General features: G+C 44.5%; 1 long non-coding RNA gene and 1 pseudogene across 1 annotated transcript; one reads left to right on the top strand and one right to left on the bottom strand.

Annotated features, from left to right (window-relative positions):
• Window positions 1-1013: 1013 nt before the first annotated feature.
• The window catches only part of LOC115663690 (protein DETOXIFICATION 16-like), a 42684-nt pseudogene continuing 25362 nt past the window's right edge, over window positions 1014-18335 (bottom strand).
• Window positions 5643-6158, top strand: LOC130137996 (uncharacterized). The gene is made up of 2 exons (XR_008816426.1): window positions 5643-5719; window positions 5818-6158. It is a non-coding gene; the product is annotated as an uncharacterized LOC130137996 (long non-coding RNA).

The following is an 18335-nucleotide window of genomic DNA, read 5'->3' as shown; positions in this document are numbered from 1 at the left end:
AATCAAAATCAATTTCCGTGCTCATAAGTTCATGAAAGTGTTGGTAACATATAAAAATTTTGAAATTTTTTTCTTTTAAATAAAATCTTGGCCTACAGCTTCACCTCTAAACATGCGAAGTTATTCCGTGATCAAGATGACAACAATTATAAACAAACTAGATCATTTAAAAACTCTAAGTTGCGTGAGATCAATCCTTTGAACAATTAGAGATTCAACTCTCTTAGAGTTGAAAGATTTTTATGAGTTATGACCCTCACTTCACCTCCAAAACTAGTGAAATTCTTCTATAATGAAACGGAACACAATAATCAACAAATTAGCTGATTTAAAATTTTTAACTTTTGCAATATTACTCGTGAAGAATTTGAAGCTTAACATTTCTTTCATTTTAAAGTTCTTTTCAGAATGTTGGAGTCTCTTATTGATAAGTTAAAATGCTATAATGGTACATTATTTCTGAGAACAAGTACGCCAACATCAACAGCGATTCTTGTTATGTGACCCAATGGCCCAGAGATCCATGTGGAAATTAAAAAAAAAGGTAACATATCTTGATAGAGTCAGTAACAATTGATCTGATGGATTGATCATGGAGAATTCTGCCTTAAGCATAAGGTTTCGATGCTTCTCGTAACTTCTTGAGATTCGATTGTGACTCGTGTGAAAGCAATATTTTGTGATCTCCTAATCTGGGCATGTATAGCGGACCTTTGACCAGACTTAGGTCCTGGACGAGCGAAGTAGTCTGATGCCTAAAGTTCGCCCCGAAAGAGTGGGAAGAGGATGATTCTCGCAAACACCAAAGAGGAGAAGTTCAAACTGATAAGATTGTCCTGATACTTCCTGGAGACTTATTTATGTCAGACTTCAGTTTAAAAGGTCGGAGAAGAACAGCTATACTTTGAGATGGTCTCTAGTAACTATTACAGGGGACTTATTCATGTCCGACTAATTGATCAAGAATAAAGAAGACAAAGTACGATCCGCCGACACGGGGTACTCCCCACAAGTCTAGGATGTCAAGAACAAAATTATGCTAAAGAAAGCACAAGTGGTGGACTGTGCACCAAACTCTTCCTAAATCCTAAACACAAGTAAGGTTGAGACTGCGACATTAGATCCTCATAAAGAGATTTCTGAGATCTTGCTGTATACCCATTTTGCATTTGTTTCAGACTTTTGGCAGAAGTTCCACATGTGGCTTTCCTCATGGGCGGCAGCATGAGATCCAGAGGGATAAGTACATCTTATTTCATCAATTCGCACTAGGTTTCAACACCAGGAACCGGAGGGTCTGTAGTCTACCATCCGATTCCAATGGCAATATTTCTTCACCGTAGCTTTTTGATAACAATCCAGCGGCAGGACTCCCGGCGCTATGTACTCTGTCAGTGGCTTTCTTTGCCTGCAACAATGCCAAACGTCAAGTACCAACCAAAGATCAAATAATACTTTACACGGTGAAAACGTTCGATTTATCGATTCACTATAAATTACCTCCTTCTTCCAGTTGGTACATCCTGTTAGGACTGCAAGTAACAATCCTTGCGCAAAGAGTGCAACCATAATCCCGGTCCAGAGGCCCTGCAGCTCAATAAGAAGAACAAGAACATTGGACTGACTCCTAGTTACGATGAAAGCAAAGGACGAATTGCATTAGAATGGTAGGGTAACTGTGATTTACCGTTCCACCAATGTGACACAGAAAGCTAGGAATATGGCGACCGGAACACCCAACAGATAGTTGGCACCCAAATTGATGAAAGCTGCAACCTTTTGCCATCCACATCCTCTTGCAGTGCCTGAAAAAACTGTATATTGTAGCATCAAAACAGTTGAAGTACAGGTGGGTTTTGACTTTAACATATTTGAGATTTGACTCATTCTCCGTCTTCCCTCCCTAATTATCAGGAAGAGTAGTCAATGTTAAACTAGGTCAGATGCGCCATTAAACTGCAATAATAAGCAAAGTATACCTGAAAACACGGACTGAATGCCACCAAGAAAATGGGAAGTTGCGATTAGTACCAGCATATCTCCCACATAGTTCACAACTTCTTCTGTGCTATAGAGGTAGCCCCATGCCCTTCGACTGAAGATCATGAGAGTACCAGCAAGCAAGCCTTCCATGGCAACCATCATTAAGGAAACATAAATTGCCAAACGAGGTGCTTGTGGTCTTCCAGCACCCAATTCATTTGAAACTCTCGTGCTACCAAAATAAGGCCAAGAAAGTGTGAGACTGTACTATAGCTGCTGCTTTGCAAGATCTACTGAAGTAAATAAGGCTTAACCAGTTAGGATTACATTATTGAACCACTGAGTCCTAGAGGTATCATGCAAACCAAGGAGCTGGTGTTGAGGCTGAAACAAGCAGAAGATACTAATTTTACATTGTTTAAAAATGATAGCAACTGGTGCCAAGAGCTAAGCAATTTTGTTTGCTTCTCGTTGATACAAAGTACAGATGCACCTGATTGAGAGGACCGACGTTTCAAGTTTTGGGTTGGGAAGAAGTCCTGATAATAACCATCATTTCGAATGACCAAATCTAATAGGAGAACGATCATGGCCCTCTGCTTGTGGATACCAAGCTTGTGGTATTGCTTAGCCCCATAAGACTGACCGCAAAATGTATCCAATGCACTTGCCATTCCTATCTGTTATGGACCAAGAATCTATCAGATGGTGCAATTCTTAGATGTCATAAAATGAAACTCAAGAAGTTTGTCACTATATCCTAGGAACCCAATTGAGGCTTGCTTGGAGCATCATGAGTGTTTTGCCATAGTTCACTCAACCTATATCCAGTGGAAGAATCTGAACAAAATAATTGTTTTATCTATTTCATTTTCGGACTGGGGTCCCCAATAATCTTCTTTAAGTGCAGTTAACAAATATCCTAATATGTGACAAACACCAACATTGAGTTTCCAATCTCAGCATTGCTAAACCTAGCTAGAGGGGAGAAAGGGACACATTTGGCGCACTGTGCTTATTGAGAGATAACATGTCCATTAGATCAATCTTTGTCAAACTGCAAAAATCTAATAAGGAGCTAAGGTTTAGATAAGCGATCTATTCATGGTGATTGGAAAGCCAGAGAGCACGCAGTCTTAATAGAAGTGGCACAATACATCTTTCAAGATAAACAACATCCTGGAAGAAAACTTTCATAGAAGTGACATAGTATGGTGCTACTTTCAGATTCTTAAAATCTTTAGTCTCTTTGTTCGTTTATCTCAAGATTAAAACAGGACGAATTGTGGTATCTTACCAACATGCTAAAGCCAGTCATGGAAGCGAAGGACGTGGCCATGGAAGCACCGGAAAGTGCCAGCTCTCCAAGATGACCCAGAAACGTCACCGAGATCACCTGCCAACAATATATCATCAGGTTCACCAATACCAATGGCCCGGCCAATGACAGTAGTTGCTTGATTTCCAAGAAAATCTCGTCTTTCTTGAATCCATTCCCTGATGTGGACGCCTTCTTCTCCTGGGAAACTGCTAACAGCGGTGACTCCAAATGTTGTTTCTGTTCTTCCACGTCCATTTGATTGGTTCTTCTGTGCTTTTGGGCAGAGTGAGCGAAGCAGAGGGAAAAAACAGGGCAATTGCTTTAGATATCCCAGAGATTCTCGCGGCAGAAATGACGAAGTTGACAACACACGTTTCTTTCTTTGACGGTTAAGTTTTTCTGCTCACATGCTTGGTGAAGTACAATTAGGCAGAGTTTTGTCGAGTTAGATTTCTTTTGGGTGTCTCTTTATCTGCTTGAGAGCTTCTGAGGTGTTAAATGCAAATAAAGGGAACAGACACAACCAGAAGATCCCACCAAATGAGACAAACCTTGTTTCCCTTTCACTATTATGATTGGAAAATTAGCATTCCTTTTTGTTTTGCTTGAACTAGAAAATCAACATCCTCGTAGATAGAATATCACTCACACAGTAATTGTCGATGTCGACTCACATATTTGGTTGCTCGCTGAACTTTGCCTTTACTTGAAAGAGGTCGATGCATAAGTCGAACTGTCTAGTTATATCACTAAAAACCCATATTAAGCTTTGATTTTCGATCTTCAATTAAGTAACGCTCCCTTTTCCTTGGCCTCGCCAAAATTTCCTTGTGTTGCAGATGTGGCACAAGTGTGTCGCGCATGTTCCATACACATTTTCTTTTTTTCTTTGAAAATTCAATTATAGTAATTCTGCTTTGTTCAATTTCATGTCAAGAATAATTACTCTAAATGCTCTCACAAAGTCAACTATTTTTTACCACATACCCCCAACCTTATAATCATTTACCTAACCGCCCCTCGTTGCTATCTACATCATGTCACCGTCTACTCCATTGATCCTTTGCATCTCTATCTCGCTCGCCACAGACCTAGTGTATTTACTGAAAAACTATCCCATCTCCTCCACCGTTCGCCCCTCTATTTCTGACATCATTGTGTAGAAAAAGTCCCCGCGACGCTCATGATCTATGCAAACAAGTAGAAGGCCCCGTCAATGGTGGTCGCGTTGTACAGCGATAAGACATCATATATAATACTCCACTCACCATCCCATTCACCGCCACTCCGATTACACACCCCTCCGCACGTAACCTTTGCGGGAAGATCCCTGAGCTGTACACCCATGTGATCAGCCCCATCCTGATAGAGAGGAATGCTACGTAGTACAACACCGAGGCAATACATATGGCCACCGCCCATATGAGTTTCATGTGGTTATGGTCGTTGATGTGAGGCACATTCTGAGGGAGGAGAGTGAGAACATCATCCCGTCGACACTGTTCAGCAGCAACGGGTACCACCCAACCTATGTCGAGGAAGGTGGTGATGAGGAAGAGCACTCTCTTTTCGAAGCCGACTGCAATGGCGCAAGAAGCTTTTTGTTGTAGGAGGTCATGTTGGCCTTCTTGAAAATGCAAGCGCTGTAGAGGATGATAGCATCGATACCAAGGGACCTACTGAAAGAAGTGGATTCAAATGGCGTAAATAAGGATGCGGCGGACAGACAAGGTCATATGGAGAATGAGATCCCACCACACACCGTCCCCAATGGTAGACTTTGACAATGTCGTCATTGCACTCCTCAGGGATTTTGTTAATGCGTCATCTATGCAAACTGGTCAATCCATCTTTCTAGAGTTTGGAGAAATGTCCCTTTATTAAAACACCTGATGAGTGCAACGACGACGTTGTCAAGGTTGCCAAACAGAGCATCAAGGAGGGTGTACGGCGAGAGCTCCTCCTCCAACCAATTCTGTCCATTCACCACATCCTTGTCTATATCGTTGGGATCCAATTCTTCTAAAATGCCTCTGGCATCGATGCCGTCGTCCTCTATAGCCCTCGCATTTTTGAGAAAGCTAACATTACTTCCTTCAACAAAAAGCTCCTCACGTTAAAATCATTGTAGTTCAGCTTCATAAAGACAATGATCATCCTCATTGCAATCTTCAACCTCGACCGGGTGGGGAGCCGACTATTGTTGAGAAGCAGCACCGATGGGAGGATCTTCTTGCTGGCCTCTCTCGGAATGTAAGCTCATGTGAGCATGGCCATGTGCATTGTCTCAGTGTTGTCCTACGCGATCTTCTTCTCGACTGTGATGGGGCCAATCACATTTGTTTATAGCTCAAAGATCTTCTTGCTAAGTCTGCATCTACAGGGTACGCAATCGACGTTGCCTTGAACTGAGTGGTGAGTGGAGTGTTATCAATGACATCCTTATCAATTTATAAAGTGATTGCCATTGACCGGGCCTTCTCTTGTTCGCGGTGATTGCGAGCATCATGTAGGTGTTCTTCTACATGATAATGTCGGAAACGGCAGGGGCGGATGCGGTAGGAGATGGGTCAGTTTTTTGGTAAATACACCAAGTGGAGGTCTGTTGCGAGGGAGATAGAGCTGCAAAGGAACAATGGGGTCCACGGTGATGGATGGAGGCAGTTGCGAGTGACAATTAGGGAAATAATTATAAGGTAACGGGTATCTAGTAAAAATGGATGGCTTTGTAAGGTATTTAGAGTATTTATACACAATATGAATATAGTAATCTATGCTAATGTGGATGAGGACAAAAAAGAATTATAATGATGAATTTTCAATGAGGATAAGTAGACAAAAATTTCTTAGGAAATTCAATTTCTTTTTGAATAAGAAGTTTCAAGGTAAAGCAGCTCAGACCATGAACTCATACTTCGCTTGATTTCCCTTTGCCTCTTTCATTTATTCTTTCTTTCCAACATCCAACAGAGACATGATCATATCTTTGCATTGTTCATCATTCACCTAGCTTCAAAATCATAACATCATACAAAATCTTCATCAACCAGGGAACTCATTAAAGCCATAATCCATATTGTATTCATCACATATGTAATGAAACATGTTCAAATCACAAACAGGAACTCAATGGCAGATAATCTTTAGGGAACCAATAGTTAAAACTTCTCGTCTTTGTTTCTCCAAGAAAAGAGTATAGAGAGGTACTTATCTTGGAGATGCAGATGTTGATTTCAAAGGATGATCAAACTAAGTAGCTGATGTCTTGGAGGTGTCATTTCTGGTGATCGACGTTGGTGAAGAAGAAACGAGCAGGAGCCAAGCTCTTTGAAGTCTCTGACAAGAAAAAACAGTAAAACAGAGGAACAATCAGTGGGACTCTGGAGCGGCGAATGGTGACAATCAGCGGTGGCTTTCGGTGTTAGGGGGGTGATAGAGAAGGAAGATTGGTGAAGAAGCTTCTGGTAGTTCAGGAAAAGACCGAGGATCAATGCTATTGAGTGAATAGAAAAATGAGAGTCAGAGAATGAGAGAGAACTTAGCTTTAATCATGTTGCCGTAATCCAATTGTTCGATGGAGAAGTTTCGACTGAATGTAACCAAAATCAAGATTGATCGAAGCTGAAATCGCGGAGCTAAAGGCACGATATAGAGAGAGCTTTGCTGTGGCGGGAACTGGAGATCTTCGTCTGAAAGCAGGACGAAGACATTATAGGACGGAGATGGCAGAAAGCACAAATCAGCGGGAATGAAGCTCTGGCTAGAGGCCAACAGGATAGGGTCGTCCTGACTAGATATTTTGACTTTCCCTGTGACACTGATCTCTCTCTTATCTACTACCAATCGATAGCAATTAAGTATCATTTCATTCCGATGGGTTCAATGTTGTTGTAGCTTCTATCCAGTACTTTGTCCCATTGAAACAAACTGGTTCGAGTCCTTTAGCTATCAGTAGGTAGTGCAGATTTTAATATGGTCATCGCTTAGCAAACTATCTCGCTACTGACGATGAATGGCACTCGAATAAGTGCAAGACTCATGCTAAGATGATTGACCTATACAACCACTTTAACAAGCAGACAACATATTAATGCCTATGTAACGTTTTCTGGTCATATTGTTTATGAAAGAGCTTGATATGGCATGGTGACCTCTTTTTGGAAGCTCTAGCAATCTTGTTCATGGTCAGTGCTTATGGGATTACAGTCATTAATAAGTTGGTTGACGTTGAGTGCATGACTCTTTCAACCAGTATAACCAAAGCTGATAATCATCCCAAATCTAACATTACCATCTACCAAAAATATAAAGCGCTGACCAAGACCTCCAAATCGTAAAAATCAAGTGAAAACAGTGACATACCTCTTGGATTAGCTTGTTTGGCGCACCACCGATGACCTTGGCGATGCAGAGGAGGGCGAGCTCAGCCTTGAGCTCACTCAAAAACTCACGTTCACAGCAACAGTGATAGTGGTGACAAGCTTGGTGATGATCCCAGCCCAATCCTATTCATAAATATAAGAGCAGCGATGATAGCGGAGAGAAGCAATTTACCAGAAAGCGATTTACAAGAAACACCTGGTCATGATGCGGAAGATGAATACGGACGGTCGATCGACAATTCGATTGCCTTAATTCTAACAAAACTGAGGAAATTGGTGAACCAATCTCAAGCTGGTCACAAACGGTGGAACACCGGGCCAAGGCGCCTTCATAATCTTGTCCAAATCTCGAATCGACGAGGATCCTGGCCATGTGCGCTTCTCTTAAAAGCGTGAACTCTCAAAAACCCATCTCGCCAATTATGTCTTCCTCTTCTCAAGAACCATGGGGCTAAGGATTCGAGTGAAATTTGAAAAGAAAATTGTGATCTTCAAGAATCCCACTATAACAAAGAAAGGTGGCTGTAGAGATGAATTTATGCTTCAAAAATTAAAAGCCCAAATAATTCATCTTCTTGCAACAACTTACGAGCCAACATGCAAGATTTCCCAAGATCCACAATCCAAAGTCCACTCACCTTTGCTAACCGATTTTTTTTAAAAGAGAAGTTCCCATCCAAAAAGGCATGTAAGGACGTGACCGCACACAAAGCAGGTAAGGACGCCGTGCTCCTCACTGGACCTTCTGGGCGTGAAGGCGGGGGCTCGTCAGGATCAGCTTGGGTGATGTCTCGCTACATGGGCACCAGGAGGGAGCAACGTCGGCAAAAGATCGCAGGAGATGTCGGGAAAGCTTCCGAGTTCGTCAGACGTACGGTCGCTGGAACTCGCAGCGGGAGGCATTGCAGGAATCTCATTGTGGCAGGGCTCGCTGAACATGGTGTGAGCGTCGGCGGAGCGCGATGGCTGGCCGTGGCAGCGGGACTGCTCATTAGAGTTGAACACGATTGAGAACAGTTGCAAACCATCGAAGAAAAAGGATAAAGATTCGGTTGAAAGGAAAATCTGAGCGGCTTCATCCGTTCCTTTCGTGTTATTTTCGAATGTCAAACCGACGATCGGTTCTTGGCCTGGATCAATCTTGGATTCTTTTGAATTCAAATCAAAGTCACTAGAGATAACCACTTGGACTCTTCAGCGAATGTTCCCCCATCAGATTTGCTCTATCCCTTCTGTTCTCACCTCACCAAGATTTACGGCCACAAGTGTTACCGCTTTGTCTTTTGAATTCATGAGCTTGCGATGGCCGGCTATCTATAGGAGGTGATCCTATGTGCGATAGTCCGTGGTAACGTCATGGACAGGCCATGAGCTTTGCATGTTCTAGATGAGATGCGAATTGTCAACTATGCAAATGATATTTTTGTTTATGGGTCTGGTTCGATCCCTAATTTTCTTATGCAATAAAGGACTAAATGAATTATCCAAAATTTAGGTATCAACATATTTGACCAATGATCATTAGCTTATCTATTGTACTTTCCTTAAACATCTATCTTTTATTAAGTTCAGAATTTCTAAAAGAAATGAATAAAAGGAAACTATCTCAAAAATGTTCTTGAATGCTATAGTTAGTTTCTAATAGATCTTTCTTCAATCATATTATATTTTATCTATATGAACCTAATTTACTTAACTAAGAATGATGGATCCTCGCGAACCGATCTTATGCCGTAATGCGTCATATCCAAGTTCACTTTATCGTAACGCCTGTATAATTTTTCAATGCATTTCCCATAAGAATTATGAGAAAAATTATGACAAGCTTCGATAGATAATGGTATTTCGAGAGCCCTTCATGCATTAGCAGCAGGGTGACGTAGCCTTATTCAGAGATGGTCTCCAGTCGACATAAAAGAAAAAATGTGGGAATGTATTAATCAGACCCCATTTCCTGATACGAAAAAGAAAAAAACTAGAAATAGCCCAAGCGTGAATTCCACACAATCTGGGATTGTATGGTTCAGGAGCATGTGAGATTTTACTGATGCTTTGCATGTTTGGGGTGTTTGGATCTTGGGAAAGGAAGTATAAACCATTATCTGGATCACAGAACCGGTCGGTGTCGCTGGTTGGAAGGAATGTTTGAAAAGCGCCATGCACCAAGCAGTTCCATGTTTTTTCTACTTATTTCCAACTCCTCGTTGACTAAGTGTGACACTAAAACAGTAATAGATCTTTATAAAAGAAAAGAAAAAGGTTCCCAAGATCAAGTTCAAGCCTCGTGTTATACAATCAATTTAAAATTTGTTTCAGGTTTTCGGCAGAAGCAACAGGTGTTTAGGCTGAGACAAACACAAGAATATCATGATGAGTTAACTTGTACGCTTCCTGTCAAGATATGAATTTGTGAAGTGCAGTACCTGATTGAGAGGACCGAAGTTTCAAGTTTCGGATTAGGAAGAAGTCCCGAAAATAGGACCTTCATCTCGAAGGACCAACTCTCAAAGCTGCTGCAGGCAATGAAACTATCAGAAAGGGCACTTTTAATTAGTTCGTCTTATAGAGATGTTAAGAGAACAAAAGAAGATAATCCAAGATGCCACAGGCGTATCTCTACAGCCAATTCATAAGACGATGAATTCCCGTCTGTTTTAATAGATTTTAAGGAACATAATCTAGATTAACAATGATACATTTTCATGTTTTGTGTCAAGCTATTGTTTTTATTTTACTTTCATAAATATAGCCCACTGCCACTAATGAGTCAGAAGAATGGTATCACTAAAATCAATTTTCTTGAATTCCCTTAGCGTTCTTTGCTAAGCAAAAGTGAAGTAGGAGAAGCATAAAGCTTGAGAAGTACCAGAGCATAACAGCAGAAGGAATTGCAAACTTCAGAAATCCAGGAATCCCATGAAAGGCATCGTTAGAGAACCGGTCCTAGTTCTTTTGCAAGACGGTGAAATCCTGACATCTAATGTAGGGGTAATTGGTTCCCGGGTGGTCCAGTTCCCACCTAGGAACCAGGAACCGGATCCCAGTTTCTAGAACTGGGAACCAGGCCGGTGGCATTTCAACCTGAATATAAAATGAGGAAAACTGGGGTTGTTTGGTCGTGGGTCAGGTGGCTCCCGTTGGTTTCATTATAGCTCGGAGAGAGAGAGTGCCATGTGCATGCACCAGCCACGAGGGATGTTGGGTCGAAGAAAAAACAATGATGCTGATCACAACATACACAATACACATCCAATTCAAAACTCCATTTCTCTGCTTTTGTTCTCTTTCCGAAGTGGATAAAGGATGAACTGTTCTTGAGGGGTTTCTTTCCAATTTTCATTGATGCTGATAACAATTTACAACTGCTCAAGATAACTTCATGATGCTGATCACAACTGCTCTTTCGCCTTATTACTTCACAAGGTATCATCACCATTGTCTTACTATTGCTGCTTAATGAAGCGAGCGCATGTCCCTGCCTCCACTGATATATCAGGATCTTGCTTGAAGAAGAGAAGGGTTTGGCCTGCGTTGGCTGACATGATCACTAACAGAATGCTAGCTAATAGGAGAACAATTATAGCCCTCTGCATGTGGATAATGAGCATGTAGTAATGCTCAACTCCATAGGACTGACCGCATAATGTATCCAATGCACTTGCCATTCCTATCTGTTAGAATGATGAAATAATACATAAGGACTTGATCACAATCATCTGTGAAGTCATGTTTGAAACAATTTCTACACATTGTAAGATGAAATTTTAGAAATTTGTAGATATATCCTAGGAATCCACTTCATGCCATGCTTGAAAAGAAAACGGCATCAATTGCAATATCGGATTTGGGGGAGGGGAACTATCCCTGTCTCCTGTCCCAAACAATCATATTGAAATGCGCATGACAAATTTACTATTTCTTGATGAACACCAACTCTACATCTAGCTATTAAGAGATGACATATTGTCACGCCCCGAACCCCAACGGGCTCGTGACACCCCATCCACGGTCGTATTGAACGCGACGTCCCAGGACGCGTCGCCGACCCAAACGAAGCACCCAACAATAAAGGCAAGCGGAAGCGAAATTTATTTAACCCAGACAATAAATAATAACAAAGAGATAGCACGCAACAGTAATTGCATAACATCATAAAGCAGTCACTAATACAAAACAGTAATCCAGGCTACCAATTTAAAAACCACAATTTTCAAAAGGGGGCGGTGGTTTACAAGCCTATCTCCTCTACAAAAATATACTCAAAAGACAGGGTAAATTGATCTATCCTTCAATCCCTGTAGTACTCTGGCGGCATCTTCAAGTCGATCACGGTCGCGGATCTGAAAGTGGTTATATAATAACCGTGAGAACGAGTCTCAATAAGCAACCCCCTATACCCCACGTAGGCCAATGCGTACCCAGACAAGTCGCACATGCAATCTACCCCATAATATATAAAATTCGCATCATTGTACTTACCTCGTCATCAAGCCCATGCCAACTCTACATGTTAGTCACAACGTGATAATACAATAATAGTAATTAAATAGCACATCACAACCGCTCAAACACCAACCACACTTGCACTCAATCAATCTAACTAATTCAACCAGCCAATTCAATCACACGCTCAACCAGCCAATTCAATCACACTCAATTCGCATGCGTGGCCGAACATCTTTCTCACGACCCGCGCCACTGCGCCTCAGGTCCATTCTCACTGCCCGCGCCACTGCGCCTCAGGCCCACTTGGCACACCGGCCATTCATGCTTTCACACGGACCGCCGTCAACACGTCCCAAGTCCGTAGCCCTCCGATCAATCCGGGCTCAATTTCCAATGACCGACGTAAATACGTCCCGGTCCAACACACCTCTAACGGGCCACCGTCAACACGTCTCAAGCCCGCATCCATTTGGCACACCGGCCATTCATGCCTTCACACGGACCGCCGTCAACACGTCCCAAGTCCGTAGCCCTCCGATCAATCCGGGCTTATAATCGACAGGCATGCACACGCCATTCAATTCAATCAATTTCACGCCAATTGCATTAAATCATCCATATTCACAACTCAATCCAATTCACAATTCGCCACGTCAATCCACAAACCCGACGTTCAAGTCGGCCACGTACGATCACCCAAATCATGCACATCATTTTATCCAATCCAATTAGCACAATCATATCATAATATAATTAAATTAAATCACGCTCTAACCGTTCTAAACCCGAGACAAGTCATAAAATACCCAAAGTACTAGGTAGGGTTTAGGAAGTCACTTACTTCAATTTGGCTCGGGAAAAACCCGCACGGGCTCAAAAACGGGCCGGATGAACAAGGCCGAATGAACGAATCGGTCCTTATGAACAGTGTTCGGAATGAACAATAATGGGCCTCGGATGAACAGTACTCGGAATGAACAGTAACGGGCCCCTGATGAACAGTACCCCCGGAATGAACAGTGACGCCCCTCCCCCCCTCGGCTGAACCGTACGAGCAAGGGCGCGGGCTCGGCCACGGCTCGGGGCACTCTCGGGCTGGCTGGGCAGGGTCGCCGGGGCTAGGTGGTGGTAGACGGGGCAGCGACGGCGGCGGTACGGCGCGCGCGGCTGCTGGTCGGGCGGCGCGGGAGAGCCCAAAACAGGGGAGGCGTCGGGGAGGAAGAAAAACGAGAGGAAGAAAGGTGGTGGCGGCCAAGGGGAAGCGGCGGGTCGGCGGAGGTGGGCCGAGGGGAGAGGCTCAGGTGGCGGAGGCCGCGGCGGCGGCCGGAACGACGGCACGCGGCGGCGGCGGCCGGGAGCCGAACCGGGAAGGCGTCGGGAAGAGAGAAACGGGGAGAGGGTCGCGGCGGCGGCCGAGGTGGCACGGCGGCGTCTCGGGTGGCCGGGCGACGGAGGACAGGAGCCGGCGGACGGCCGGGCAACGCCGGACCACGGCGGACGCAGCGGCAAGCTGCAGCTCTGCTCGCGTGCGGCGTGGACGGCCGGCGACAGGCGGACAAGGCCGACGAGCGGCGGTCGCGGGCGACGAGCGGCGGCACAGCTCGGTCGGGCGACAGCGGCGACGGCAGCGACGGCGACGGGGCTGGAGGCGAGCTCGGTCGGCGTCGGCTGGTGCGAGCAGAAGCAGAAACGATCGAGCGGCGAAGGAGGAGGAAGAAGAAGAAGAAAGAAGGAAGAAGAAAAAGAAAAAGGAAGAGAGAGAAGGAGAAGGGATGGGTCTGACACAGGGGAGAAGGGATAGACGTGCGCAGGGGGAGGTGACCGGGGAGAGAGAGAGAGAGAGAGAGAGAGAGAGAGAGAGAGAGAAAACAATAAAAAATTTAACTTCAATCAAATATTAAATGCGATCCGATGACCCAAATTCAAAATCGAAAGCGATCTACCGGTCCAAAATAAGCCTCGCATATAAAAAGGGATAAAGGCCGAATTAATTAAATCAAACTATATCGAGGGAGGTCTACTAGTCCAAATTCGCACCCGGTCAAAAACTCCCCTTTTTCCATTATTCCTGACAATCTCAACGCTGGCTACGATAATATTGACACCGTCCAATTTATTTCGTCCTGAAACTCCCGAAAATCGACTGTCAAGTTCGGGGTCTAAATAACGGCCAAATTCGATCGAGCGCGATTCTAGCGAAATCTCAATTTTAAAACAATAACCGAGAGTGATCAGTTCCCGGGCGAGATTTTACTATAAGCACACTGACGAATTACACGTTTTATAAATCCCAACTATGGGCCGAAATTCGGAATGTCACAACTCTTCCCCCCTTACAAAAAATTTCGTCCTCGAAATTTACAATCCAACCCAACTATTCAAACAAATGGGGGTACTGGTGTCGCATCAACTCTTCACTTTCCCACGTCGCACCTTCGGTTCCATGGTGTTCCCAAATCACTTTAACCATCGGAATTGTCTTGTTCCTCAACACTCGCTCCATTCTGTCCTCGATCCGAACTGGCTTTTCCACGTACGACACTCTGTCGTCCACGTCTATTTCCTCGTAGTTCAGCACGTGGGTCGGGTCCGGTTCATACTTTCTTAACATTGACACGTGGAAGACGTTATGAACTTGCGACAAATTCGGCGGCAAGGCGAGACGATATGCTAACATCCCAATCCTTTCCAAAATCTCGAATGGGCCTATATACCTTGGACTTAGTTTCCCTTTCTTGCCAAATCGAGATAGTCCTCTCATCGGCGAGACCTTAAGAAACACATGGTCGCCAACTCGAAACTCCAACGGTCTACGTCTTTGGTCTGCGTAACTTTTCTGACGGCTCTGAGCTGTTCTTAGCCTTTCCCGGATAATCTTTACTTGTTTCTACCGATCGTTGAACCAACTCGGACCCGTTATACTTCTTTCCCCACTTCATCCCAACACAACGGTGTTCTACACGCTCGCCATAAAGTGCTTCAAACGGCGCCATCCCAATACTCTGCTGAAAGCTGTTATTATAGGCGACCGACTAAATGCAAATGTTCCTCCCAACCACCTTTAAAATCCAAAACACATGCTCGCAGCATGTCTTCCAATGTCTGAATCGTCCTTTCAGACTGGCCGTCCGTCTGAGGATGATAGGCCGTACTGAATTGCAACTTAGTCCCCATGGCCAATTGTAGACTTTTCCAAAAATTCGCAGTAAACCGGGAATCACGGTCCGAAGTGATCGATACCGGTACTCCATGCAATCGGACTACCTGCCGTACATATAAATCTGCGTATTTTTCTAGTTCAAAATCCTTTCGCACTGCCAGGAAGTGCGCTGACTTGGTCAATCTGTCCCACTATCACCCAAATAGAGTCGTGTCCCCTCTGGCTTCTTGGCAATCCCGTTACAAAATCCATCGTAATATGCTCCCATTTCCATTCTGGGATTTCCAACGGTTGCAACATCCCACCAGGTTTACAATGCTGTGCCTTCACTTGTTGACACGTCAAACACTTGGCCACATACTTGGCTACATCCACCTTCATTCCATTCCACCAATAATGCTGTCGAAGGTTCTGGTACATTTTCGTGCTGCCCGGATGAATGCTATAATTGCTCCTATGAGCTTCCGATAAAATCTCTTCCTTAAGCTCCAAATCATCTGGCACGCACAACCGTCCTCGAAACTTAAGAATTCCGTCCTCGGACGCTTGGAAGTCCGGTTTCCTCTTAGTGCCATCCATCTCCAGAATTTTCTGAATCTCAGGGTCCGTAGACTGTAACGCCTTAATCTTGGTTTGCACTTCCGGTTCAATCCTTAACGTTGCCACCAAACTGGAGAGGCGTCCTACCTCGAACTTAAACTCTGAGTCTCGCGCTTTTTCCAATAAAATCCACTCTTTAACTATTAATTGCGCGATGCTCGATTTCCGGCTTAAGGCATCCGCTACCCGGTTGGCTTTTCCAGGATTATACAAAATATCACAGTCATAGTCCTTCAAAAGCTCCATCCAACGCCTTTGCCTCATATTCAATTCTTTCTGCGAAAATAAATACTTGAGGCTCTGATGGTCCGTATAAATTTGGAACCTTTCTCCATATAAATAGTGCCTCCAAATCTTAAGTGCGAAAACAATTGCTGCCAATTCTAAGTCGTGAGTTGGGTAGTTCATCTCATGAGGCCTTAACTGACGCGATGCATAAGCAACCACCCTTCCATGTTGCATTAGCACGCATCCCAATCCCTTGAGCGAAGCATCGCTATAAATCTCATATCCTCCCGGTCCTGAAGGGATCGTTAGCACTGGCGCAGTCGTCAATCTCTGCTTCAACTCCTGAAAGCTCACTTCGCACTTCTCCGTCCATTCAAACTTAGTCTCCTTCTTAAGCAACCTTGTCAATGGAGTGGCTATTGCTGAGAATCTTTCCACAAATCGTCTATAGTAACCTGCCAGTCCTAAGAAGCTTCGAACCTCAGTAACCGTCGTCGGTCTCGGCCAATCCATCACTGTTTCAATCTTTGCCGGATCCACGGAGATTCCTTCTCCGGAAATTACATGCCCAAGAAATGCTACTCGGTTCAGCCAAAACTCGCACTTGCTAAACTTAGCATACAGTGCATGCTCTCTTAACGTTCGTAGAACCTTTTCCAAGTGTACTTCATGTTCCTCGGGGCTCTTTGAATACACCAAAATATCATCTATGAAGACGATGACGAACTGATCCAAAAACCCCCGATTCATTAAGTCCATAAAAGCAGCAGGGGCATTAGTCAGTCCAAACGGCATTACCGTGAATTCATAGTGCCCATACCTCGTCCTGAATGCCGTCTTTGGGATATCCTCCTTTTTAATCCTCAGTTGATGGTACCCCGTCCTCAAGTCGATCTTTGAAAACATCGATGCTCCTTGCAACTGATCAAATAGGTCATCTATCCTTGGTAGTGGGTACTTATTCTTAATGGTCACCTGATTTAACTGTCTGTAGTCTATGCACAACCTCAAAGATCCATCTTTCTTTCTCACGAATAACACCGGTGCTCCCCATGGAGACGCACTCGGACGGATAAAGCCTCTATCTAACAACTCCTGCATTTGGACCTTCAATTCCTTTAATTCAGACAGTGACATCCTATAGGGCGCTTTCGAGATTGGTTCCGTCCCTGGGGCTAACTCAATCACGAACTCCACTTCTCTATCAGGTGGCAGTCCCGGCAATTCCTGAGGAAAGACATCGGGAAAATTGCACACCACGGCTATATCTTCTAGCCTCGGCTCTCCAGCCGTCGAATCAACTACATTTGCCAGAAATCCTTGGCACCCTTCATCCAGAAGCTTGGCTACCTCGAGTGACGAAATCCAAGGGATCGAGGTTCCTCCTCGGTTTCCCACAAACTCAAATCTAGGATGTCCAACCGGATTAAATTGGATCACCCTGCTACTACAATCCATAACAGCTCTCTGTTTGACTAGCCAGTCCATACCGACAATCACATCAAAGTCATGCATAGATAAAACTGCCAAATCTATCCTTTCTTTCCTATCACCGATCACTATCTTACAATCGGGACATCCAAACGCAATCAGCACTTTATCATTCAGTGGAGTAGTAACACACAGCATAACATCAAGCGATTTCGGCTCAATCCCAGATAATTCAACGAACTGCTCAGATATAAATGAATGCGATGCCCCCGGATCAAACAAGGCATATGCAGCATGATCACAGAGAGAGACGGTACCTGTGACCACGCCAGGCGCGTCCTGAGCCTCCCTCCTTGCCATTGCATACACCCGGCCTTGGGCCGGCGGCCTATTCTGATTGGCCGGCTGGATAGCTCTAGTTTGATTTCCATTCCGGGGCGGCGGCGGCGGGAGTGCAGGCGACCCAGCCTGCCTATTGTTGGGGTAGTCCTTCATCTGATGGCCCCTTCCGCCACATACAAAACAGACTCCGCTCCTATTTGGGCACGGTCCATTCCAGTGCCTTCCTCCACATAGCCTACATGGGGCGTTCTGATAACGGTTTGGCTTCCCAATATTCCTCCAAACGGGAGGGACAAAGCGACTATTTCCTGCCATGGGCCTTTTCCCAAGTTGACGGTCATCCCTAGTCGGGGCATACCGCGATCCAGAAGCGGCGGCCCGATCCGTTTGATCTCGCTCAATTGCCTGGGCCCTTTCATATATCTCGTTATAGCCCCTCAAG

Source organism: Syzygium oleosum, unplaced genomic scaffold (assembly GCF_021117445.2).
Source record: "Syzygium oleosum isolate NSW1041296 unplaced genomic scaffold, Sole_v2.1 Sole_v2.04, whole genome shotgun sequence".
Classification (NCBI taxonomy): Eukaryota; Viridiplantae; Streptophyta; class Magnoliopsida; order Myrtales; family Myrtaceae; genus Syzygium; species Syzygium oleosum.
Note: the sequence above shows the minus strand (reverse complement) of the source record. Positions and strands in the feature narration are given on the sequence as shown.